This window comes from Bombyx mandarina, chromosome 01 (genome assembly GCF_030267445.1).
Source record: "Bombyx mandarina strain Sakado chromosome 01, ASM3026744v2".
NCBI lineage: Eukaryota > Metazoa > Arthropoda > Insecta > Lepidoptera > Bombycidae > Bombyx > Bombyx mandarina.
In genome coordinates, this window is record NC_143208.1 from 5,588,795 (window position 1) to 5,615,197 (window position 26,403).

General features: G+C 37.3%; 4 long non-coding RNA genes across 4 annotated transcripts; 1 reads left to right on the forward strand and 3 right to left on the reverse strand.

Moving 5' to 3' along the window:
- Positions 1-324: 324 nt before the first annotated feature.
- Positions 325-2,407, reverse strand: LOC114250032 (uncharacterized). Its single transcript, XR_003625027.2, has 3 exons — positions 2,329-2,407; positions 2,087-2,176; positions 325-1,649 (listed from the first exon to the last, which is right to left on the reverse strand). It is a non-coding gene; the product is annotated as an uncharacterized LOC114250032 (long non-coding RNA).
- Positions 2,408-4,095: 1,688 nt separating this feature from the next.
- On the reverse strand, positions 4,096-5,658 carry LOC114250034 (uncharacterized). Its single transcript, XR_003625030.2, has 3 exons — positions 5,519-5,658; positions 5,324-5,440; positions 4,096-4,939 (listed from the first exon to the last, which is right to left on the reverse strand). It is a non-coding gene; the product is annotated as an uncharacterized LOC114250034 (long non-coding RNA).
- A 2,006-nt stretch (positions 5,659-7,664) lies between these two features.
- On the reverse strand, positions 7,665-9,876 carry LOC114250029 (uncharacterized). Its single transcript, XR_003625023.2, has 4 exons — positions 9,743-9,876; positions 9,523-9,644; positions 8,988-9,025; positions 7,665-8,889 (listed from the first exon to the last, which is right to left on the reverse strand). It is a non-coding gene; the product is annotated as an uncharacterized LOC114250029 (long non-coding RNA).
- Positions 9,877-18,157: 8,281 nt separating this feature from the next.
- LOC114250030 (uncharacterized) lies at positions 18,158-20,893 on the forward strand. Its single transcript, XR_003625025.2, has 3 exons — positions 18,158-18,487; positions 18,590-18,665; positions 18,785-20,893. It is a non-coding gene; the product is annotated as an uncharacterized LOC114250030 (long non-coding RNA).
- The last annotated feature ends 5,510 nt before the right edge of the window (positions 20,894-26,403 follow it).

A 26,403-nucleotide genomic window follows, 5' to 3' on the forward strand; every position in this document is an offset into this window, starting at 1 on the left:
CCACTTAACACCAGGTGGGCTGTGAGCTCGTCCATCCAGCTAAGCAATAAAAAAAAAGTTGAGTTCTATTTTTATTATTATCACTAACACTTTTCCTACATTATCGGTCGTAGTAAAGAAGATTTTTAAATATCCGACAGATGAGTGATCGTCTTTTTACATTTATTTACGTTCTAAATAAACCATGTATGCTTCTGATTTCTATCAGCTACGGGCTGCTTCCACTCGTGATGAAATTAATTTTTCCATACATACCCAATTAATTGTCTATTAAAATTTATGGAGCGTATTTAACAGGAGAAAGGGAAAATAAATTAGATACCATTTTAATACACACCAATATAATGTTGAGAGAACAGGTTAAATGTTAGAATATAGTACTAATATGAATAAACATTGAATATTAAATATATGCGAAAGTTATGAAGCAAAAATAACTACTAAGATCAATTAGATTTCCATCAAATCTATTCTACATTAATCATTATCACTTTAGTTTTTAATCCCAATGAAAATATCAATGGTACATGTAATCCGTTTCCTGAATATAATCCCACATCCATATCTTAATGCCTAATATTATTATGAGTTCAATATGAAACTAATCTACAAGGTTATTAAGCTTAATGAATTTAAGTCGAAGTAGAATTAATGGAGACTTGCACCGCAAAACTGGAACTTTTATGTATTGGCTGGATTCGCCTAAGATGCAGGTCGGTGACTGGTACGATGGTTCCAGTGCGTCTCCGCCAGAGCCTCGTTCGCTAATCGGCAGGGTGCACCGCGTGCAGGAGAGGTTGGCTTTGGCTCAAAAGGTCTAGGTAGAGCCACTTACACCCCAAACTAAAGGAACTTAATCTATAATAAAATAAAACCTAACTAGGCAGACAATTTTAACAAAGGTACATAAAATCATAACCTAAAATCAGACAAAACGAGTTTTTTAACGCTTTCGATAGCGTAAAAGTTAGCTCATATTTGTATGGAATGGGATCGTTTGCGTACGTTTACCGCTAGAGGCGCTGTTCCAACTGCATACTAAATTGGGTTAACTTTTACGCTATCGAGAACGTTAAGAAACTCGCACTAAGTACACTGTTCCTTTAAAAATCGTGGGTGGCCACCCGTCACGTCAGTAGCCACCCGGACCCGATCCTCGCCTTGAGATTAGCTGTAGATTTGGCTTCTCTAAGACCACTACGTGTCACACAACTCGCAATCCGCGTCGGACTATTATGTCCGAACGAATACCCTAATTACCAAATACATAAACGATATTGAGAGAGATCCGAATTAATAAATATATAAAAACAAAATACTAAAATTCTAAATTATACACCAAAGTTATTACAAAAACATTGTAGCCCAACTGGAATCGGATAAATCCACCGAATGGTCTTGATTTCCCCCCTTTCTGATCATTATTCGCCTTTTACGACACCCATATAAAGTATCTAATCATGAATAGCTGTTAGTTTTGCATTGTTTTATCTGCGGACGAATGAACCATCGGTAAAAACAGTCAACGTCAGCTACATTTTAATGTAGGTAGATACACTCGTTGGGCATTTTTATTGAAATAGGAGCACTAAGAGTGACTGCTTTGTCATTGAAAGGAACTTCAGGTCCGTTATAAACCCCGATCATGTCTGAAAATAAGGACAGATTGTGGATTAATTGAATTTAAAAGACGGTTTAAAACTTGGAGATATAGGTAGGTAGTTAGGTATCGACTCACTTAAATATATGGTTGTATATTTATTCAAAATAGCGTGGGTGTAAATAATTGAACTTAATTTCTTCAATCATGTATGAGTCTACAAAAATAATAAAGATGGCTTATTTTGAAGCTAAACGTCTGAATATTATCTATTTTTATGTGATTATTTTCGCCTACTATTAATTGAGACTTGGTTTTATTATTGTCTCGGTAGTCGGTTTCACATTGTGATCTATAGAGGTACCGGTATGCACTTAACACCAAGAGAGCCGAGAGCTCGTCTTCTAATGCAGCACTAGGTAAGATGTATTTAATGTGTACATCGTAGTACAAGTGTATTTAAAAGCTTAAAATTATAGCACTTACTAATATGATCACATCTTCTTTGATTTTAACGATCAGAATTTGTGAAATTTGCAACTTGAACCCATGGTGAGGCTTCCACAGTCTGGTTGACTAGAATAAAAAAATATTCTTATTAGTAGGTATTTACGAACTTAATATGACACTAATTGATTTTGTAAAAAATTGTGTCTTCATCAGTTTTTAAGAAGATTTGTAATGGCTAATAGCAAAAACATGAAAGATTAAAAACAAAGATACTGTACCTAACATTATAAAGTTTGAGATACCAGTGATAGAAGTGGTGCGGGTGACGGGTCTTATAAATACTAGGTAGACCCAGGGGGGTTAGGGGACGAATGGCTTCTAGAACATTCCAGTCGCGCATGCGTGTCTGTCGTCCCGGTAAGTCTAGAACCTTTTCAGACCTAATCGATATAGGGTTCAATTTGAGCGCCAGACGGTGGAGGCGCACACCCCCTTTCCCAGCCCCCTTGTCCAGCGCCCAGATACAAGTACTTTTAGATGTACCTTTGTTGTTTAACGCAAACAACGCAACAACAACAAAAAACAATCCTTACTATGTTATTATAAAATTTACAAAGTCCTTTATAAGTTAATTAGTTAATTTTATATGGTTGATGTATTATGTCCTAAAATATATCCTGTATTCGTATCAGGAACTATGCCAGTATTCAAATTACGCAAGCAGATACCAATTTTTGGAGGGAAGAACCCATCGCCTACCTGATGTTAAGTAGTTCTTATAGACATCGCGTTGTGGATGCCGATATTTGTATTGCTATCTTGTGTTTTGAATTTGATCACCTGGTTTTAAGTAATGTAGCAGTAGAAAGCAGATTGGTTGTGTCCCTGGCATTGCTGAAGGCTACGAGCGACGATAACTGCTTACAATTAGGCACCATATAATTTGTCTGCTTAATAGCTATAAAAAAGTTACCAGAGTCCATAGATGTCACAACGTGAATTCCACTTCCCCATTGGAATGTGAGTTTGAACTCTCAGGAGGAAATCGCCGAATAATGAGGTATATAATATAAGTCAAAGCTGCAAAATCTATTAATTTGCGTGGTGGCTTACTGGTGGCCAATTTAAAACTCGCACTGGTATATAAGTGCAACCGTCCTGTCTATATAAGTTCTTTTTACTATTAAATTGTAATTCAGAATAAGTAACATGAACTAAGTTTCAGCAGTGGTGGTGGGGTGCCAGCTTATTTATTTCTACTGCCAAAAAAAATTGACTGTTTTGGATTACGAAAGACATTATGAAACACAATTGAGACATTGACCGTGTAGGGCCGTTTTAAACAGTTACGAGGCCTTAGTCCCTTTTCAGATAATCAAGGACTTGTAGAACTGTGATCTACGACAATCGACTTTATGGCTAACAATTTTCTCACGTAGCAATCGATGATAGTAGATCATAGCTCGATAATCTGGCAGGAACTAGGGAACAACACCTAGGGGTCATAAGGTGGTGGGCTCGTGCCCAGAGCAGCTACCTTCACATAAGTCACAAGCAAATTAGTGTTGGGACTCACAGTTGAGCAGTAACAGTTCTTGAGATGGAGACATAAACTTTTATCTAGTTTAACGATTTTACAGAAAAAGTCACAATGGTTTTGGTCAAAAGCAACACGACAGAATTTTGTTAATACGCGTCGCTTTGAACTTTACAATCACCTAGTAGCCGTGTCCATCAAAGATTTTCTACGCACATATTTATGTCCATATTAAAATACCACGTAGTCCACCGCGATGAGTCCGACGATGGCGCAACTTGACTACGATTTCAGTCATGGACCTCATATCTTTGGGTACCTACAGTAAATAAACGAACCAACCAAAATGCCGTGTAATAAATATTTATAACCAATGATATATCATTTTGAAAGATATCAAAAGACTCACGATTAATTAGTAATGAATTACTATTCTATCAAAACCTTAATTTAAGTTGTAGGAATAAGTTAATTTGTGCCTTAAAGTACTAAATAATAAAACAAAATATGGTTGCGACACCTCAGTTTAATCATTCTACTAGTAAAACCCACAATGAGATACGATAATTAGTAAATATGAATGGAATATAATATTAGTTTGATTAAATATATTATGTAATTCTAATATAACAAAATGTGCGTGTGATTGTTTAAAAAATGTCTTATAACTATAGATTATGATGTTATAATGCTTAATTCCACATTAAAAGCCGTCTCGAACTACTTATTACTTGTTAATTGAAATGCTTAATTACGAGAATTACTTGACTAAAGTTGCTCTATTATTAATAAGAATATGAGATTAATAGACATAGACATCAAATGTAATACATAATTGAAGTATTATTCATCGCTCGCATGACCTGGACAGACCTAACCGATCCATCAAAAATAAATAATAAACTAGAGACGCGATGGTGCACTCGGCTTGTTGTTATTGTTGGAGCACGAGTGACACGCGGAGCTGAGTCCGCCGCGTCTCCGCCAGAGCCTCGTTCGCTATTCGGCAGGGTGCGCCGCGGGCAGGAGAGGTTGACTTTGGCTCAAGAGGTCCAGGATGAGCCACTTACACCCCTAACTAATTGAAGTTTACATACAACCTATCAATACATGTACATAGGCAGCATTGTAACAACTACTCGAGCGGAATCAAATTGATCCTTAACGTTTTTATTTTTATTTAAATAACAAAATTTTATTTTCTTCTTCTTTCAAAATATCTTTTTGTTCAGGATCCAGACCGGGCCGAGACATGAATTCGGTAACGTATTGAATCATATTTCTTGATCGATAATCTATATTGGCCACTGTGATCAGAAGCAGTCTTCGTATCATCCGGGTAGACATTGGTCCTGTAATTTCAGAGTAAGATAGTATTAAAATATTAATCGATCCACGAAAACTCGTAACTGACTAAATAAATAAGTTAAGAAAAAGGAGAAAAAGGCACTGAACTGTTTAGTTTTTGCCAACTTATAAAGTATTTATTTACTAAACTATGTACTCGGGTCTAGATTCTGTTCGTTATTTAGTTTATTTGTTTTATATTATGTACGGAGTAGAAATATGGATATTTCTTGTTCATTATCATTATCATATCTGCTAACAGCAATGATAGTTTCAGGAACAGTTCCCTTACACTCTTTATATTTAATTGAATGTATAGAATATTTAAGACAATTGCAAAAACGTAATATAAACTCATTAAGAAAGAAATAAGTAAACAATTTACTAACATATTATATTTTGTTGAGGTCCATACTGTATGCCATATTGTGTGTTCGAAAGGTTGTCTGCAATCATTGTGGCTTCAGAGGATGGGCATCATCAGGCAGCACAGCAGTTATTGTTTTCTGTAAAATAATCAGCGTAAATTTAATTTTCTATTGTTCTTAATTTAATTATTTAATGGCTTAAGAAGCACTAGGTACCTTCCATAAGAGCGGTCCGATTGAAACTAAAGGGGCATCTCAGTGGACCGTTCTTATGGCGACGGATCAATAGCCACACCCTGGAGTATTCACAAAAGTCGTTTGACACATGCGCATTCCGAATTTTCAACATGTAACAACTTTTCGAGAGTTCAGTTTTGAAATTTTTCAAACAAACAATAGCGTTATGCCTAACTATCTAAATAAATGCTACAGCAAATCGATAAAAGAGTTTCAGTTATCAGACTTTCACAAATCAAAGAAACTAAAATAAAAAAACAAATACGGCTTGATCATGTCTTTTTATGGAACATCTAGTTACTAGCACAAATTAGAAGAGAACTTATCAATAAAACAAATTCACCTGTTTTAGTTTTAATAGAATACCTGCTGGTCTTGAATAATTCAAAATTTGGAAAGCTCAATTTTTTTTCTAAGCGCTGTTTTATGATTAACTCAGAACAACGCCATCTAGGGACATTTTCCATAAAATTCTTCAAATTGAAAAATACTGGCCACTTTTGAAATATTTTGATTGAAGCCTATTTAATTTTCTTCTTATCCTTTTTATTTTATAAATATGGCAATCGGATTAATATGATGCTACCAGTGTAATGTTAATAAATATATTATATTTAGTTAAATAAAATACATGTCTACATATTATGATATATAAAATTTAAATTTATACCTATCGGAATAAGGTGTTGTTGATTTATTTGGGATTATAATCAAATGGGATAAAATTAAACGAATATATATAACATGAGATGAAATGAAATAGTCTCAGTAAAATAGTGGAAATTTCCTGAGACTTCAGTGAGCTTTTAGGAAGAACCTGAGAAATCACATAGCGACTTACTTTAATTTTCTCACACTTGTCCTCTTTCATATATACTAAACGGTTACGGCACCGACGACGCTATTCAATGAAAGAGGAAATTTCAAGGACACTAAGCATACCTACTCCAAGCTGTATCTCCTCAACAGAATAGCTGAGTGATATCAAGGTTATTATTACCCAGACGGGTCTCTTATGACAACCAAACAACAAGACCAATTGTTGCGAATTCCGGTTAAAAGACTCCAGTAAGAGTATCAGTTGCTTGTAAGTAACCAAACCGCAGGAAGAAGACTGCACGAAGATAACTTTCATGCTCGTAGACCGCTTGCTTGAGCTCCAGCGAGAAAATTGTGTTATTGAGATTATGGGCGAATATTACAGTGAGCTTGTGAATATTTGCTCTGGGAAGAAGACACTAATCTGTAGTCCTGTTTACCGATGAGCTCCAATTTAGAGTCCTTTTTTTTTATTGCTTAGATGGGTGGACGATCTCACAGCCCACCTGATGTTAAGTGGTTACTGGAGCCCATAGACATCTACAACGTAATCATGCTTTACGAAGAGCATATTGAGGTCCTAGTCGCGAGAGTCACCTGAAATACCCTCAGGAAGTCCCTTCATAGCACGGTGTTATAAATACAGTTTTGGTGCTAGCTCGGGCTTGTCGTAGAACAGTTTGAGTCAGAAAGACCATGACTTCTGAAAGATATCGTAACTAGATGCCTAGTACCCCCAACTAATCTATCACATTCTACTTCATGGACTTATCGTTTTTCTTCATAATGACAGCTTGCACTTTGTTAAACGCGTTGGTCGATCACCAAACTAGCACTGAGGGACTCGAACTGTATACAGAAGCTGGCAGAAGTGCCGGCGCCTGTCTCCTATACCGGATATCGGATCAATGGATTAGTACAAGTCGATTGTCTTCTGTCCATATCTATCAGCCATCGTTGACATAACGGTTGGAATTGACAGTCCGGTTCTGTCAGATTACTCAGATTATAGAAATCTCTTGTACTCTGCTTTACAGACCTAATTTTTTTTCTATTCTATCAGCCCCCAGACGTCCACTGCTGGACAAAGGCCTACCTCAAGCCTCGCCACATATAATATAATATAATTTTAATGTAAATATTTGAGCTTTGAACGTCCTTTCTTGTAGATATTTTTAAGGCCGGCACCAAATTATAGGTTCCCGTCGCTTTCATCTTAAGATTTGTTTTACAATATTACGACTGCGGAATAGTTGAAAAGACTGAAATCCACTTTAAGTTAAAGATTCAGTAATAAAACACAACATTACTACAACGACACCTCAGTTTACTTGTTCTAAGATTAAATACACACAAAGATATTGAATAAAATTTATAAGATGAATTAATTTAATTGATTGGAATATAATACTAGAACGATTAAATATGTAATTATATTGTAACTAAATGTGCATGTGACACTGTAATTGAAAACGGTTTACAACTAGAGATTATGGAATAATTCACACCAATAACAGTATTACGCTAATTTTACCAAAGTACATATTATATTCTTAATCCTGAGACCTACATGACTAACGTAGCTGCTCCAATATATTATAATTAAATAAGAGATTATAAGACTTAAAACTAATAAGTATCATTGAAGTATTATTCGTCGTTCGCATGACCTGGACAGACCTAACCGATACATAAAAAATAACTAATAAACTAGAGACGCGATGGTGCACTCGGCTTGTTGTTATTGTTGAGCACGAGTGACGCGCGGAGCTGAGTCCGCCGCGTCTCCGCCAGAGCCTCGTTCGCTAGTCGGCAGGGTGCGCCGCGGGCAGGAGAGGTTGACTTTGGCTCAGGAGGTCCAGGAAGAGCCACTTACACCCCTAACTTAACGAAGTTCACATAAAAATCTACATGTAAGTAGCATGCATCATTTTGAAACATTGAGTTGGTCACAAAATAATCTGTGTCACTAGTACGGCAAATTATTTAGGACGGATGTTTTGACAACGATTCCTACGGTAACAAATAAAAAGCCGACACAGGTTCACTTGTATTAGAGCGTCCAGTGAGCCCGTACGGGTAGGATGTGTTCAGATTCGAAGGTCGGGACAGCCTCAGACATCATGTCTCAGGGTGGGTAGCGGAAGGCGGGAGGGCTCCTGTATCCGTTTAGTACTAGGTGGGTACCGTATGCAATGAAAAATCTGGTTTTAGAGTGACCAAAGGATGAAACGTATTTTTTTAAACCGATAGTTGACAGCTAAAAATCTACGGAATGGATTGTTGGTAGACGTAGGTAAGCAAAAGATTCGATCTAAAGTGAAAGACGTCATTTAAAACCGGTGTGTTGCTACAACGGCCTAAATGCACGTACTAATTAACATTAGGGAATCGTTGCTTTTGTTAATTCATATGTTTTTATTGATTTCGGCCACCGATGACTCAGGATTGGACAAGGATTAGAATCTGGGATTTTTTTATTCATTTCAAATACACAATTTATCTTGACACCCATCTGCCGGTCATGAAACCTGTGAAAAAAAACTTAATAAATATAATGCTATTGTATAATACTCGCGTATATAGTTAGTTATACAATGACGTTTATTCATTGTAGACAGTATCTTACCTATACGTAACTGGACATTAAAACGGACCTCACAAAATCTGCAACAGAAAAATTGGACAATTGATAACTGAAGAATCGTTGAATATTCTTCAATAAACATTTAAGTAAAATTAATTTAGAGACACCCGCCATGAAGCAGTAATGCATTTCGGTTTGAAGAGCGGGGCAGCCGTTGTACTGTAAAAATTGAGACCTTCGAACTATTATCTCAAGGCAGCAGTTACGTTGTAGATGTCTATGGACTCCGATAATCACTTTAAACTGATTTTTTTCCATGGTGCTCGGTTTCAATATCTGAAAAGTATTATTAATAAAATCTGATGAGTGGAATTTCGAATTAGATAAAACAACCGGCCTATTCTGATTTTAGATCTAATACAGTAATTTCTTTTTAATATGTATTGACATATTGACAAAACAAAACAAAAGGAACATTAAATGTTGCACATTTGCAAATTTAAAACTTCAAAAAATATAAATCTCATGATCGAACTTCAATTATTGGGCGAAAACTAGTTATTAAAAATACACTCACTTCTTTTGTATACATCCATCGCAGGAGCTGAAAACATTGTCTGCAATACTTTTGTCTTCAGAATGCAAGAATGTCGACTAAGCGTCGATAAAACTCGGTCGGTAGGCGAGACTCGTAATTTTCTGCAAAGAAGTAGGTAATTTTATTACTGTAATTACAATATATTAAAAAAAAAACATAGTATTAGCTTATTGCCTTGTTTATAAACAAAATACTGCACCTTTTCTAAGAGCTATAAGATTGAAACTGAAGTACATGTCGGTGAGCGCCATGGATCAATAATAAACTTGCCACACCCTAGAAAATTTATAAAAAGTCATTGACGCATGCGCACAAGTAACTTTGACTTTGTAAGCAAAATAAATGTATATAATTGAGAGATTATATATTTTAATTCATTTTTAATAAGTATGTAGCAATATTAATTTTTATTAAACAAAATATCCAGCTTCAATCTCAAACCTAGGTACTTATAATTCAAAAAATGGTAACACTGTTTATATAAAACGACTAGCGCGCCACCTATTGTAGTACCTTCTATGACTGCTCAAGGTTTTAGCTCAATCGAAGAAAAATTCTGGAATGTGTATAACACTTACATACTTAAAAAATAGATTAGGTGGAAATATTGCATGTATGTAGAGTGGGTATATACCTATTAGTTTTAAGCAGCACTTAAATCCGCATTGTTGGACTGTGAATGCAAGTACTCTGGCAACCCCAATGAGAAGTCAAAATTTTCAACGAATTTTAAGTGAAAAACAAACAACTCACGATGATGGGTATTATTTATGATACTCAGTCTCGATCTATTTAAGAAATAGTTTAGACATTTTTTAACTATCAGACGAGAAAAGATAGGATTTTTATCGTCGTTCATAAATAAAGGCAATATTAGGTATCGCTGATGATGTTTTAATAAGAGTGTTCAATAAAAAGTGATATTGTGTACGACGCAATGTTATTTTATTTTTCGACGTAGTCACCTTTCAGGTTTATCCACTTTGTATATATTTTTTCTAAATCTAAAAATCCCTCTTAAAAAATCTTCCTGATTCCTTAAAAAACGTGTACCGCGGCGACTAGTGCGTCATCTTCACATGCCCCTGAGATGTTCCTTTTACTGCGGAAATAGTAGCTAGGGGCGTAATCTTGGTAAAACAAAACAACTTTAATGAGTTTGCCACCCCGTTGCTTTAGTAGTATTTCCTCATGCAACTTTCTTATTTGTCCTACATACAAAGTCCCCATAATAGTGGCTTCATGACAAAGTTATTCGATCATTGCCACCCTTTGTCTGTCCTGGGAAAAACTGCCCATGATTTTACTTATTCGAATCCTTATATTTATTTAAAAGGCCTTATATTTCTTCGGAGTTCGAGATGACAGTCTCTTCCAAGTCATGGGGTGATTTTTCGTATCTGGGTCATAATGGCGACGCCATTTTTGTCCTTAGTTATGAACCAAGCAAATCAGTCAATTTAAGAACACGTTCCGACACGACGCTAACATCATCATCATCATCAAGAGCCCACAGTCGTCCACTGCCGGACATAGGCCTCTCCCAATCCACCCTACTGAGCCCGGTCTATGGCTCTCCTCATCCATTTTTTGCCGGCCACCGTTCGGAGGTCATCGCACCACTCAGCCAGGGGGAGTCCCACGTTACGTCTTCCGCTGCGTGGTCTCCACTCGAGAACCCGTCTGCTCCAGCGATCGTCAATCCTACGGGATATATGGCCAGCCCACTGCCACTTTAGCTTGCTGACTCTTTGAGCTATGTTGATGACTTTAGTTCTCTGTCGAACAACCACATGCCGGATTTTATCCTTCAGAGAAACTCCGAGCATGGCTCTTTGCATGGCTCGCATTATCCCTATTTACTAAATACCCCTCGTAGGTAGATGTTTAGGTGCACTCCCTTCTGGAGTGTCTTCGTTAAAGCAGATTATACCAAACCTCACATCCATTTTCTTTGAAATTGGAGACTACCGACCAAAATAGCTTGGAACGCCGAAATTGTTCCGGGAGGAAATTTTGCAAAATTGAGCGTTCCCATTTCCATATGAACTAGGTGCATAGCCGGCGAGTACTGTTCAAAATCGAGTTTAGTTTTATAAAGCCTGAACGCTATCTCTTGGTGGGTGTTTAACATGTATTTATTTAACGCATGTATAAGTACTTAATTAAACTTTTTTATTTCAGTATTTTAAAAAAGTCGTCGTGGCCTAAAGTATAATACGTCCGGTGCATTCGTGTGTAGCGATGCACCGGTGTTCGAATCCTGCAGGCGGGTACCAATTTTTCTAATGAAATACATACTCAACAAATGTTCACGATTGACTTCCACTGTGAAGGAATAACATCGTGTAATAAAAATGAAACCCGCAAAATTATAATTTGCGTAATCACTGGTGGTAGGACCTCTTGGGAGTCCGCACGGGTAGGTACCACCACCCCGCCTATTTCCGCCGTGAAGCAGTAATGCGTTTCGGTTCGAAGGGTGGGGTAGCCGTTGTAACTATACTGAGACCTTAGAACTTATATCTCATGGTGGGTGGCGCATTTACGTTATAGATGTCTATGGGCTCCAGTAACCACTTAACACCAGGTGGGCTGTGAGCTCGTCCACCCATCTAAGCAATAAAAAAAAAAAAAAACTGGTTTCAAACCCTTAGTTTCGGATCAGATGATCAGATTGTCACGTGATCTATTTCATTATTTATGTTAATGAGTAATAAATAAAGCCTTGACAAAATTAGAGTTGTATTAAAAAAAGCGTCAAAGTCGCCTTGTTCATCTCCTTCGATCTTGATCTTCACGCAGGACCGACAAATCTCTAATCTTGAAAATATAACGTAGGCGTTCATATACAGATACATAAAACAAACAAAAAAGCTATTTCTGAGTTTTAGTATAGTGATTGTTAATTAATTATTTTTAAATTTACCACGCTATTCTATTTATTTGCAAAGTCAAGTGACCTAAGTTGGCATCACCGTAGATAACTCCTGAATCTATAAAGTTCAAATAAAATTGGTTATTTTATATTATACTTTCATTTATTTTAGTAAATACATAAAAGCTGTAGATAGCGACTTGGCTATGTTCGTGCCATTGCTGATTTGTGGTCAGCATCAGCGACTACGCAACATTCAATATCATGCTATCCTCTTACTTTCTTCAAAGTTAATAAAATCATGAATCTATTGAGAAAAATATTATGAATATATTGAATATGTTTCAGACCACGTATTCCTCACCAAAGGGTAAAATTAGAGTAGATACTAGTGCAATCGCTCAATACTTGTAACGGGCAATGACCTAAAGCGTGTCTGGATTCTGCGCACTAACTTTTTACTATTTACGAAGTATTCTAGATATAACGTATATCTCATAGATGGGTTTAACTCTAGGCTACCCAGCTTCAGGGAACATGACGCCATTTTGTGTTTTCATACAAAATGGCGTCTGCCGCCGATGTCATCGATTATTATCTATTCCAGACTTTTCTAGAATTTTAGTTTGGTTACATGTTCTTAATTTCCAATTCACGATAGTTAAAATAGGAATGTTATACTTTATATTATTTTATTGTTAATTTTTACCCACGCCTTCACTTGGGTAAACGCAGAAAAAATTCATTTTTTTTTTTCTGGATGAAGAATTTCGTTTTCTGGTCCACTAAAACGCGTATGCAAAATTTCACGATAATCCATTGACTACCATTAAAACGTGAAAGCGTAACAAACAAACAAAGTTATATTTGCTATACAGTATTGTAATAAGTCTTAGCAATGGGAGACATCTACTACAATTCTTATAAATTGATTAGGTATTCTTTTTTATATTATGACATTATAATTGTAATTCGGTTGTTTTTCATTATTGCCAAAGAGAAAACGAAATTTCAGCTTTCGTTAATTATAACATGCACGCGTGTAACAAAAGTAACCAGATGTGCCGGTCAATTGTTTCGTGCTTTGCTAGGGTATAGTGTGGGCGGTGTAGCGAACGAGAGGAGCGAGCTTAAGGCCTACAAGTATTGTTGATCGAAGCCGACAAGATTTTAAATGTTAGAATCAATCCAAAAACAATCTTAGCAATGAATTCGAAGGCTGAATCATATAGTTAGTATAACGGCCGCATTGTGAATAAATAACTATTTATTTATTTAAGTTTTCCAACAAAATAAATTATTAAACATAATACAATTGTTTTTATTACTGAAATGGTTCTAAGCCCTCAATTACAGGAAAACACAGAATTATAATCTTCTTCTTTGTCTCCACCTTATCCCACTAGGTGGGTTCGTCACAGCGATTTTTTCTATTCCATTCTCCTCTATTAGCCGTCACCTCAACACAGAATTATAATGATCAGTACGTAATACGTAAATATTAATATTTTAAGTTAAGCTTTGTCAATTATTTAGTCGTGTGTTTAGAAGTTAGTTATCGTTTAGAAGTCATCATGGCCTAAAGTATAAGACGCCCGCTGCAATCGTATCAAGTGATGCATCGGTGTTCTTTTTTCCCCTCTAGCTATTCGTAGTAGTCTAAGAGGCTATTCCAGCTAACCCCGGACGGGTAGGTGAGCTCACGGGCTCAACCTGAGAGAATTTGCTAACATTAGCCCTACCATTAGCAGTGCTTCGCGGAATCTACTACCGGATCGGAATCGCGACCCATTGAGAAGATCAGGCGAGAAACTCAGCGGGCTGTGTTAGCTGTGGTCTGGGTTAGTTCGCTCGTCGAACTATTCGTCGTAATCGACGAGTTCGACGAGGACAGTGACTAGTGCTTGAGAGGCCTAAAAGCACTGAGAGTGAATCCGGGGAATTCGGTGCCACTTTGTCTTTGTCGCGTTCAGACGCTTAAAGAAGCGCCAGAACGCTACTTCGATACTTACATATCGGTACTTGATTTAGGTCGTCGTGAAGATCTACATTCACATAACACGGTGCTCCGACGGCTATCCTGCAGAAACGGGATAGGATGAACTGGAGACAGTTAATTTGTGTACGTATACAAGTTTTGTAGAGTGCCACCTTGTTATGAAGGGACAATTTACTTCGTTTGCAGATCATGGGGTAGAGTTGACCGAGTAGGAACGCGACTCAGTGGCGTATTGACTTAATGTGGGGCCAGAATGACATCTCCCTGTCGAGGGTGTCGAGATCCGCCTAAGCACTTAGTCTTCGAAGCCCGCGGTAACGGCTGGCCAAAGATTTTTATGGAGTTACCGCACCTAATTGGTGACGAGATACTAGCAGTAGTATCGAGAGGGCAATATCGAGAGGGCAATTGGTGTTCGAACCCCGCATGCAGGTACCAATTTTTCTGATGAAATTCGTTCTTGTTAATTGTTCACGATTGAAGGAATAACATCGTGTAATAAAAATGAAACCCGCAAAAATATAATTTGTGTAATTACTGGTGAAATCGTGTGACTTGTGAGTCCGCACGGGTAGGTTACCCACACGGGTAAACTTCGGTTTGAAAGGGTGGGCACCCGTTGTACTGTAAAAACGGAGACCTAAGAACTCATGTTTCGAGGTGGGTTGCGGCATTGACGTCGTAGGTGTCTATTAGCTTCGGTAACCACTTAACACCAGATGGGCCGTGAGGTTGTCCACTCACATGACCCAAAATTTCAGTAATGTCAAATTCGGAGCCTATATAATTCTACATAAAATTTAGTTTAAACCTTGAAATCAGATAAGACTACCATACCTCACTTTCTTATCAGAGATGGAGACATGAGTCACGGCCACCGCATTATCCATAAACAATATAAAGCAACTGCCGCACAAACCTTGGGACTAGACTTGAGGCTATCCCTTCAAAATGGGAGGCACGAGGATATGCGGCAGCATCAGTCAAGTTGTTTCTACCACCAACATTCACAAAGTTCCTATGAGTGAAAACTGTCATTGTAAGCTGACAGAATTTAGACATTCTAGATTTTACCTTCGTGTAAGTTTTTATTCCCGTAACGAGCGCTAGGAAAGTTTTAAACTTATTTAATTATCATATTTCTATGTTCGTATCTTCGAGAGAGATTGGACTTCTAATGTTAGTAATGTGGTTTTTGCGCATGGTTTCTGCCCTTATCATTTTGTAAGAGACCCGTGTATTGATCCGTTGTAACGCGTAAGCTACCAACTTACTTTTAGGGATTCACGTCAGAACAGTGTAGATCCCCCTCGTTTTAAGTTGCCACCGTGGTATACGTACTCATTGTGAGTATTTTTTTTTTATTTTTTTTTATTCTAAGCTTACATTAAAATATATATTCTGTGAATGCTTTATCTGTGCGATACAGAATGCAGTTTTTGCTTATTAAGCTATTGAATTATATTGAATTATGATAACGGGTATGCATATACTCACTCGCTGGCGATTTTTATTGTTAATAATTTTTAACACGGAAGCGCATCGTAGCGTATGCGTAGCGTGCCATGGATTTTTCAATTAATGCTATAGGTGCTATAACTAATACGTGTGCGAATATAAAACGTGCGAAGCTCAAACCAAGCCCTAGCCAGACGAAAATATCGATCGAAAGGAAGGAACGTCCTGCGATTGCAAATTTTGCGAAGTGCATTAAGTTTTCCTAGCTAAGCGTTTTCAGCTTTATCATATAATATTAAGAGCTGTTTTCGCTCGTCAACCTTAGTCTGACAAACATGAAAAGATTTAAATTTGCAGATGTAATAAACATTTTGTTTTTTCGTAATATAAAAGCTATTATTGTGCCCTTATTATTTAGCGTTGAAAGTAAGACATGAGTATTGATAATAACAAGCTATGAATTTACTTTCAAGAATTTATACCAGAACTCTATTAGTAATCGAAACTTTGGCTTGATAATTATTATGTATGAATAATTTCTCACTGCATTCGGGTCCGCATCTTGCGATTTTTTTATATATTTATTACAACCTCGAAAAGACCTCCTTAGACAGTACCACGCTTATAATTAATAATGATTATTAATAACAACTATTCTAGACATATATCATGGCGCGGCATATTAAATAAATTCACCAATTTTTACATAAAATGTTGTGACTATGCGCAAAATCCAAGTAGACAGAGACTAAAATATCGATCGGCTGCTCGCCACCCCTTTGCAACCGCCGCCATCGCGCCATCGCTTGGTGAACAAATATTTTAGATGTAGTGTAGTATTTATCTATATTATTATGTACACCGTATATGGCGTATTAATAATATAAATTCATTTAGAAGAAAAAACTTGTACATATCATTGTATGTAAATAAATGTATTTAGTGCGTTTTGCAAATTATCTCGTTTATTTTTACACTTCATTGAAATAGTTCAGATATCGGTTAAAAAGTTATAGCATAGTGATTTATAATTTACCTAACTAAATATGCTAAGCACTTTTCTATAAGCTATATTTTATTATGTTGTTTGAAACTGAAGTAATCTTTTAAATGATATATGCGAAATTTTTGTACGGAATCAACTTCTTTCAATTACATTTGGCATAGTAGACTATTTTATACTACACAATATAATATGCGTATAATATAATATGTGATACATGTGAAATGAATGACGCACAATTTAATATTTCCTAAGCGCATCGGCCGTTAATGCGATTTCCAGTAATTTCTCTGAACTTTTACACCAAATAAAAGAATATTCATAAATTGCGAACAAGTTCTGCATAGCGCTTGTGTTTCTTAAAATTACTTGTAAATTATTCACGTCTGATTATTTAAAAGATACAAGCAAATTTAAATTCGGTTTTGATTCAGTGACTATGTGATAGATCATTCGAAATCCAGTAGGTATATAAATAATAATTATTATTAGTTAGTGAATATTGTACATAAGTATATTGTAAGGCCATGCAAGCAATCCCTGACGGACCCGTTTCGCTTGTTTTACAGATCAACAGCTGCATCAAACAGGAATAATAATGTAATAATAATAGGAATTGTCAGTAAGTGCAGATACAAAAGCAATATACCGGTCATGTCCATTATATTTCCGAAGGGATTTTAAGTAGAGGTATGTTTTTTCTTTATATTATTTTTATTCCATAGTCGTGGGAATGAGCTCATGGCCTGCCTGATGTGTTATGGTTAGCGGCACCTATAGACGTCACAATATGATTTCCGTACCTATCTTGAGGTCTAATGAATATGAGATCCAAGTAGCAAATGTAAACATTGTTCGTAGTACCATGCAATAAACTATTACGGCGCAAATGAATTCTCAAAAATAAATTCCTCACAAAAACTTCATAAAAATGCACGTTTCTATGAGTTTACGACCGACACACAATATATTGGTCGTCTAAATCGAGGAAATAATATTAGGTACATTTTACGAAAAGCCTGTCACTTCTGCTGTAAATTAGATTTTTTACATTTAGTCTATAACTAATATGTGGCTCCTCGCTTCCCGGCTATTTATATAATATTATCTGAATGCAAAATTATGTGTACGTACAAAGGATGTTCAATTGTGGCGCAAGAAATATTTAAACGTAATAGAACTGATGATAAATGGGATCGTGACCCTCAGAAGAAAATATTGCTGTCTTATATTTATTGAAGGAAATGCTGTGGATTTTTGTATTTGGCTATTATAAATTGTGATTTTTTCAATCACGAAAATTGCGATCACAAAATGGCGTCTAATACTCGAAACCCGTCCCACGCACAAGTATTGATTATGTCTGGAACGCTCCAGAACCCCCTAAGTTTACAACTACGCATGCGTCTACAGAACTTTCTGGAAAATTTCCGTTCCCCTTGCCCTAGGGGGTGAGTATAGTTTATAAGCGTCGTCTGCGGGACCGCTTCTTTCACTGCTAGCTCAGCTGTCATTCTGTAAGATTTCGTTATTTTAATTTTGATTTTATTTTAAGTAGACAATTTTATTTTTCATCTTTTTCATCGGTTAAAACATGAATTCGAAGGTAAATTTTACTTTTCAAATTTCAACTTTCTCGTCATCTATGAAAATGAAAGACTTATGAAAATGTATTTTATAATTACTAATGCATTTTTTTCTTTTACAGAGATCCAGCCTTCAAAACCGACACTTTTCTCCTTTTGAAAATAAGATGGTCTGTCCGAGTCGACGACATTTCAAATGTAAGTAGGTATCATGTTTTTATTTAGGGGTAATTATTTTCGTTGAAAAAAACCCAATGCATTTGGATAAAACAAACTAATGGCGTTACATTATAATACAACATGGCCATTTTTTACAGATGGACATTGTTTTAACAATGAACTGAAACACGGCTGCTTGCACAGATCAACTGTAGAATGTTAAAAAATGAGGTGTATTTACGACTAGATCTTTCTTTCTTGACTGAGAGCAGAAAATATCCAGACGGCTGAGTTATTTGATAATAACCCTCTTCACCATGATTAGAATTTAGAAGTCAAGAGTCATGTTTGAATACTCAGGGTTTTAAACGGTAACACGGCCGTGCGGTCTCCGGCTGAATAGAATAGAACCGACCCTTTACTGTCTAAGGGTGTCGTAAAAGGCGACTAATGACTTTGCGGGGGAAACCAACATCGCATCGGTGGATTCGTACGACTCGGATTGGGGTATAATGTTTTCATAATGATTTTTAAACTATCATTTTGTATTTTCATTTACTGTTAAATTAAAAGTTCTATCGTCGTGTTAGCTTCATGTGGGATTACTCGCTTACTTTGAAGTTGATTTTATCATTATAATCCTATCCGGACTGCGAGTGCAATCTCGCATGTCTGCGATGAACCCGAATCTACATTTGTGCCCAAGGCGAGGACGGAGTCCGGTCGGGTGACTCTAATAAAAATAGTTAGTTCATGCCACTGTATGTAGGTCGAGCCTCTCGGGGTTCCCTCAAGACTCTTCCGGACTTGAAAGCTATCTGTATCCCCCTACTAGGCGTCTACAGCCTAGGTCACATTCCTTCGACTCTCCTGGTTATAGAGGATTGAGACAGGAGTGTGATAGCTACCAATGTGCAACATTTATCACATTGCATATTCGTTGTGTATTTAGTTCGTCTGCTGTTCACGGGCGTAGTGTGCTTTCTGGATCATGTGCTCGTAACAGCCACGTCATTATTGAAAGTTAAAACGATAAACACAATGTTAAAATATGAATGAGGAATGTTGCACCTCACGAAGTAGGTACGCATGAACGTCGCCAGCACGGCATCTCATAGATGACAATGTTATGTACGTTGACTATATTTTCTCTAAATCAGGCCGGTATACCTTCTTGACGTTTATTATCATTTTCGAATATGTTCTTTTTACATTTTCATCTATGAGGGATTTTTATTCAGTATGCTAGACAGTCGGCGGTGTGTACCTGCTACGTGACTTCGTTAATGTTTGCAAGGGATTTAATGGCGTTGATGTTACATAATTATGAGAGTACAATGTTAAGTTTAACGTTGCTATGTACCTCGTTAGTTATTGTATGTACTGTGATTTAAGATCTTTCTCCGATTTTTGTCTTTATTGTATATTTAGATTCGTTTCGTTTTGTAAGTTTTTACTGATTTGCAATTTTCGTTAGTTAATGTTCGTATTTTAAGTTCTTTTAGTTCGGGGTGTAAGTGGCTCTACCTAGACCTTTTGAGTCAAAGCCAACCTCTCCTGCCCGCGGCGCACCCTGCCGACCAACGAACGAGGCTCTGGCGGAGGCGTGGTCGCACAAGAACCGACAACTCAGGTTCCATTGACCGCAAGCAACAAACATCATCGAGCGCGCGACCACGTCAACTTTTTTTTTTCTTTTCGATACGCATTTGGCAAGTGTTTTTGTAACAGTTTTGTACACTTCCTTAATGCGTATTTTTAATAATAATAATATATCGTAGATTTATGTGTAAGATTAATAATAATATTGCTGTCATTTTATGTACTCGCCCATAAATATTAAAGTGGGGTTTGAAAATGATGCACTTTGCAAATATTATAGGTTCTCAAGGCCGATTTAGATGTAAGTTTTCAATATCTTTGTCATTTTTAATATAATCTAAGAATCCATTATTATAATGTGGATACCTAGCTATCTGTAGGCCGATTTACATTAAGATTTTGATATTTGTGTCATTAATAATTATTATGATTAGTATGAATCCATGTTTCTGAAATGGAGTTAGTATTTGGAACAATACTTATGGGTAAATGTGAACGGCTTTTGGTATACAACTCGTTCTTTACTATTTCATATTTATAATATAACTACATATCTAATCAATTTGTCTGAACAATTTACTTAATCTCACGTACCTATATACGGATTTCCTTAAAAACGTATTTGTGTATCTTAACCGTAGAATTAAATTGGTGTGTAGTGAAAACCGATGTTTTATTTAATACCCTCGAAGTTTTAAAATGTCGTCATTAAATTACATTTATAAAAAAAAAAACAACTAAATAATACAAATCGAAGTTGTGCTTCTTCTGTTTACGTTTATCCTTATAAACATTGTCAGCTTACTTCTTATTAAGGTGAATCAAACCTTCCTTTGGCGTTTGGCCTTTGTGTTTCGATACCATTCGATCCTTCGATACTTCATAAAAATCCTAGCAGCCTCATGTTGAATGCGTTGAGGCATGGTTTGGCACCGCCTCGCGGCGTGCTATGCCCAAAAAGAGAGTAGTAGTAGAGTAGTACGCTGTGTGGCGACAGAGTGATAGCTCACATCACCACTATTAGTCAAAACGTATCCTCTTCTAGCAATAGTGGCCCTAGACTATACCAGACAATTTTTTTTATTGCTTAGATTGGTGGACGAGCTCACAGCCCACCTGCTGTTAAGTGGTTACTGGAGCCCCTAGACATCTACAACGTAAATGCGCCACCCACCTTGAGATATAAGTTCTAAGGTCTCAAGTATAGTTACAACGGCTACCCCCACCCTTCAAACCGAAACGCTATACTGCGTCACGGCAGAAATAGGCAGGGTGGTGGTACCTACCCCGCGCGGACTCACAAGAGGTCCTACCACCAGTAAAAACAAAGTCTCTTTATTGTTTTTCTAGGTAGACAAATGGAGCAGCAGACTACTTTACAGACATGCACGAGAAAGGTCTTGTCATAGCGCTCGGATAAAAAAAAAGAGACAAAAACAGTATCTTGCAATGCTCGATGGCAAAATAGAATTGTTGGAGATGGTATTATCCTCTCAAACAACTCTTCAGAGCCTCCCTATGAAACATCCGATACAAAGATACAGAGAATAGTCCTTCCTTAGTCCCAGCTGTTCCAGAAGATCCGTGAGAACAGGATCATCGACATTTCGAACGTTCTTTTTCTGTATAGAGTAAAATGGAACTAGTTAGTAGTTTTACTTTCCTATTGACACGTATGCTGAACGCTGCTTGAAATTTCAAGGATTGGGATTTTTGATCGTGAAATTGTCAAGAAACCCAATACTCTTGGACAGTTACAGGGATACTCCACGGAATCGCGGTGCTGTGACAGAGGAGTTCTTCTTCCCAGTGACCGCGCAAATCTTCAAAAGTTTGAATAGAACTAAATTGGTACGCGGGGAATTTATGACGATCTAGATGTTTATTATATAAAGGCAGCGTTAGAACGCTTCTTATGGCTAGATAGTTCCCTTATTGTAATCATATTTGACTACAATCTAGACTCTGCATACGCAGCTGTTAACTACCATTCTTCACTTAAATATATCCTGAGGGATCCACCTGAACTACTCTTGGTGCAATTGGATGCTACTAGTTTTAGCGCAAGCAGCAAAACCAAGTTACGCGTACACATAAAATTCCTTGATGAATTCCATCTAACACGTAGCCCATAATATCAGCGTGATCTCATTGAATATTCTTAGTCGATCGCAATTCCGATCCGATGACAGTAGCATTCGCTTAGTATTGGCAATTCCTAAAAATGTTTACTTACAAGCACAAATTGTGAAGTCGAGGGCTACCCACTGAGTTTCTCGCCGGATTTTCTTAGTGGGTCGCGTTTCCGATCCGGTGGTAGCTTCTGCGAAGCACTGCTCTTGCTAGGGCCACACAACAAGCAAGGTTAGCAACACTTCCGGTTTGGGCCTCATGAGCTCACCTACCTGTCAAGGCGAAGCTAAAATAGCCACTCAAAACTATCAGCATAGGTAAGTAAAAAAAATAGTGTAGTCTAGTTGGCCTCCGGGCCACAAGCGAATCCTCTGACTAGGTAACAATAAAGCACGTCTGTTTGTTAAGTCACAGAGCTAACGACAACGCTGTTATATACCGTAGTAAACAACAGTATGTTGTGAGGCCACGTTGAATCACCACTGTAGCAATAACCTTTGAGAAAAACAAATTTGGGACCTGTTCCAAGACACTTTTTTTACAGATTTAGGTGGTAGGGCGTATTTTAGCTAAGAGCAGGTAGGTTCAACCATTCTGCATTGGGCATGTGTTCAGGCTTGAAGGGTAGGGCAACTGTAATGTAATTGCAATATAATTGGAGTTTCGACCTCATGATATATTCATGGTGGCATTCAGGTTATGGTGTCTATGTTCTACGGCAATTAATCTATAACAATGTCGGGTAATCCGGGAACTTCAACATACCCCATTAAAAAAAAATAGGATGTTTTTTTTAAACGATTTTATGACCTGGTAACTAAGACCTTTAGGTCATGTCTTATTTTAATTTATATTCTTATTTTTATGAAAAATTATAATATGGAGTGAAATGAAATGAAACGAAGATGATTAATTTGAGATCAATTCGGATGAAATAAAATAAAATGAGATGAGATGCTATGGGGTGAAATATAATCTCAGTAAAATGGTGGTTATTCACTGAAATTTTTCAGTGGACTTTTTGGAGCATCCCGAGAAGCTACGTCCAGTGGCTTTGTTTCATTTTTCCCACATTTATGCATTATCACAGATATTAAACAGTGAATGAACCACCGTTATTACGCATTTAAACCTGAAGAAGCACTAAATAGACAAAATAAAATAAATCACACAACTTCACTTCTCGCGTTCCCGCCAAAAAGTCCAACTACGATAGTTGCAAGCTCTACGGTGTTGCCAATAAATGAAAAAAACAACGTATATCGTGATTTTTAGATTTTCATTTTAGCTGGATGTATAAACCGAAATAAAATGACTAAAATTATGTTCAATAATCAGTAGCAACTGTCATTGAAATTAACAAAACTTGTAAGAGCAAGTATATTTGTTAACGAAATACAATGTTTGATTGAACTATTACTATTATAATCTACAACTTATTTTAGAGTTGATGATGAATGAGAGTGGTGATTCAAGGTATATCTAGTTAATATTTATATTACCATCCATGTGAAAAAATGACGAATGAAACCAAAAATTCTCTTTTTTTATTTTTTAGATGGGTGGACGAGCTCACAGCCCACCTGGTGTTAAGTGGTTACTGGAGCGCATAGACATCTACAACGTAAATGCGCCACCCACCTTGAGATATAAGTTCTAAGGTCTCAGTATGGTTACAACGGCTGCCCCACCCTTCAAACCGAAACGCCATTACTGCTTCACGACAGAAATAGGCAGGGTGGTGGTACCTCCCGCGTTGGGAGCGCTCGCGGCGAGATCTCATCGCGGTGCTGGGGAGAGACCTCTCCTTGCGGGCTGTCATCGCCCGCATGCTAGAGGACCAGAATTCTTGGGAGGCCATGACCAGGTTTTGCGACCTGGTCATGGCGTTCCGTGAGGCTGAGGAGCGCGAAAGGGAGTGGGATCCCTCTTCGGCTTCTCAGCGAAGAAGGCGGAGTGGGCGGCACGGCCGCGAAGCTCCCGTTCATCTCCCGTAGGGGCTGTCGGGTGCCGGGTGCGGGGGTGCCCGGTACTCGGCTGTTGGTCCGGTGGTGAGGCGGCGCAAGGTGGCTCCTGTGCACCGCTCACGGTGTGTCTCCGAGACGACATCCTGCGGGATTTTCCCGGGGATGGAGTGCCGTCCTATTAACAGGATGGGTACCGGCGACGGCGAGCCTTCGGCGCGCACTGTGCGGTACCGTGGGTTCGTGGAGTCGGAGTGGTTGGGCTCGATGGGGTTTAGTCGGTAGTCGGTTTTGCGGGGCAACTCTTGGTGGTTGACGGCGTGCAGTGCCTCGCGCGCCTTTCTCAAGGCGTAGTCTCCCGGCAGGAATTGGGAGAAGAGGAGGACCCCTGTCTTCTTCTTCTCCCTGTTCTTCTCTGGAGGCGCCGGAGTCCGACATAACCCGGTCTCTTACCCCCCTCGACCGGGTATCCGTAAATGGATACCCCAGCGTTAAAAAAAAAAATGGTGGTGGTACCTATCCGCGCGGACTCATAAGAGGTCCGCCTGCGAAAAATATACTCTAGCTCTGGCATACTTTGATGGATCGTAATGCGCTTGCGTCAAATAAATTTGTTGAAAGCTAGGGTGTGGCATGGATACGTCGAGTAACACGAGTAAAACCGCTCTTTTATAAGGTACATTTTTTAGCTATTCAATAATTCATTAAGCATAATCTGTTTCTTAAAATTGTAATAATGTTATGCATTTTACAGGAAACAAAAAAAAAACAGCTACCAATTGTTGCTGTTCCTAGAGATGTCTACATTCAGACTCAAATATTATAGAAGATTGAAATCCAAGATAAAAGTGAGTTATTGTTGTTATTTGGACAGTTACTAAAAAACGAATCAATTCAGTATTTAGCGACAAAAATATATTTTTTTAACGTTTTAAAAAATTGCCTATTATGTTAAAATTTTTATTGTTTTTGAGAAAAAATGTATCCAGGCAATATTCTAATAAAATATTACTCGAATTAATAATAATAATATTTTAAATTAAATAATTTTGTTACATTTTCAGGTACTTTATGCTCTTCAAGAATCACTTGGGAGCGGCGTGTAGATAAAGTATTCATTCAAGCTCAAATTAGATGACAAGAAAGAAGAATTGCGGTCTGGATTTAATAGTCAGCAATTTGTTAAAATTTTCTTTATTCTTAAAATAATAACAATTCAGGGAAACAAGAATCAGTAGATCGTGCGAAACCGAAATTCATTACTACATGAGCATTTTTGTTTAGTTTAATATCATGTATTATAATTTTTGTAATATCTTTTTTAATGTCACCTGTAATACGTGCAAACAAATAAAATGTAAGTAGCAATCTGTATAGAACTTCATTTGGTTTATGTTAAATTAGGTTTGATTAGATGTTAGAATGTATTGTTGTTAAATGACGCACGTTTAATTAGGTACGTCTATAGTTTTATGAAAAATTGATTTTTGTTAGGGGTGTAAGTGGCTCATCCTGGACCTTCTGAGCCAAAGTCAACCTCTCCTGCCCGCGGCGCACCCTGCCGACTAGCGAAAGAGGCTCTGGCGGAGACGCGGCGGACTCAGCTCCGCGCGTCACTCGTGCTCAACAATAACAACAAGCCGAGTGCGTCAAGCCGAGTGCGTCACGTCTCTAGTTTATTAGTTATTTTATGTATCGGTTAGGTCTGTCCAGGTCATGCGAACGACGAATAATACTTCAATGATACTTATTAGTTTTAAGTCTTATAATCTCTTATTTAATTATAATATATTGGAGCAGCTACGTTAGTCATGTAGGTCTCAGGATTAAGAATATACTTTGGTAAAATTAGTGTAATAATGTTATTGGTGTGAATTATTCCATAATCTCTAGTTGTAAACTGTTTTCAATTACAGTTTCACATGCACATTTAGTTACAATATAATGACATATTTAATCGTACTAGTATTATATTCCATTCAATTAAATTAATTCATCTTATAAATTGTATTCAATATCTATGAGTGTATTTAAACTTAGAACAAGTAAACTGAGGTGTCGTAGTAGTAATGTTGTGT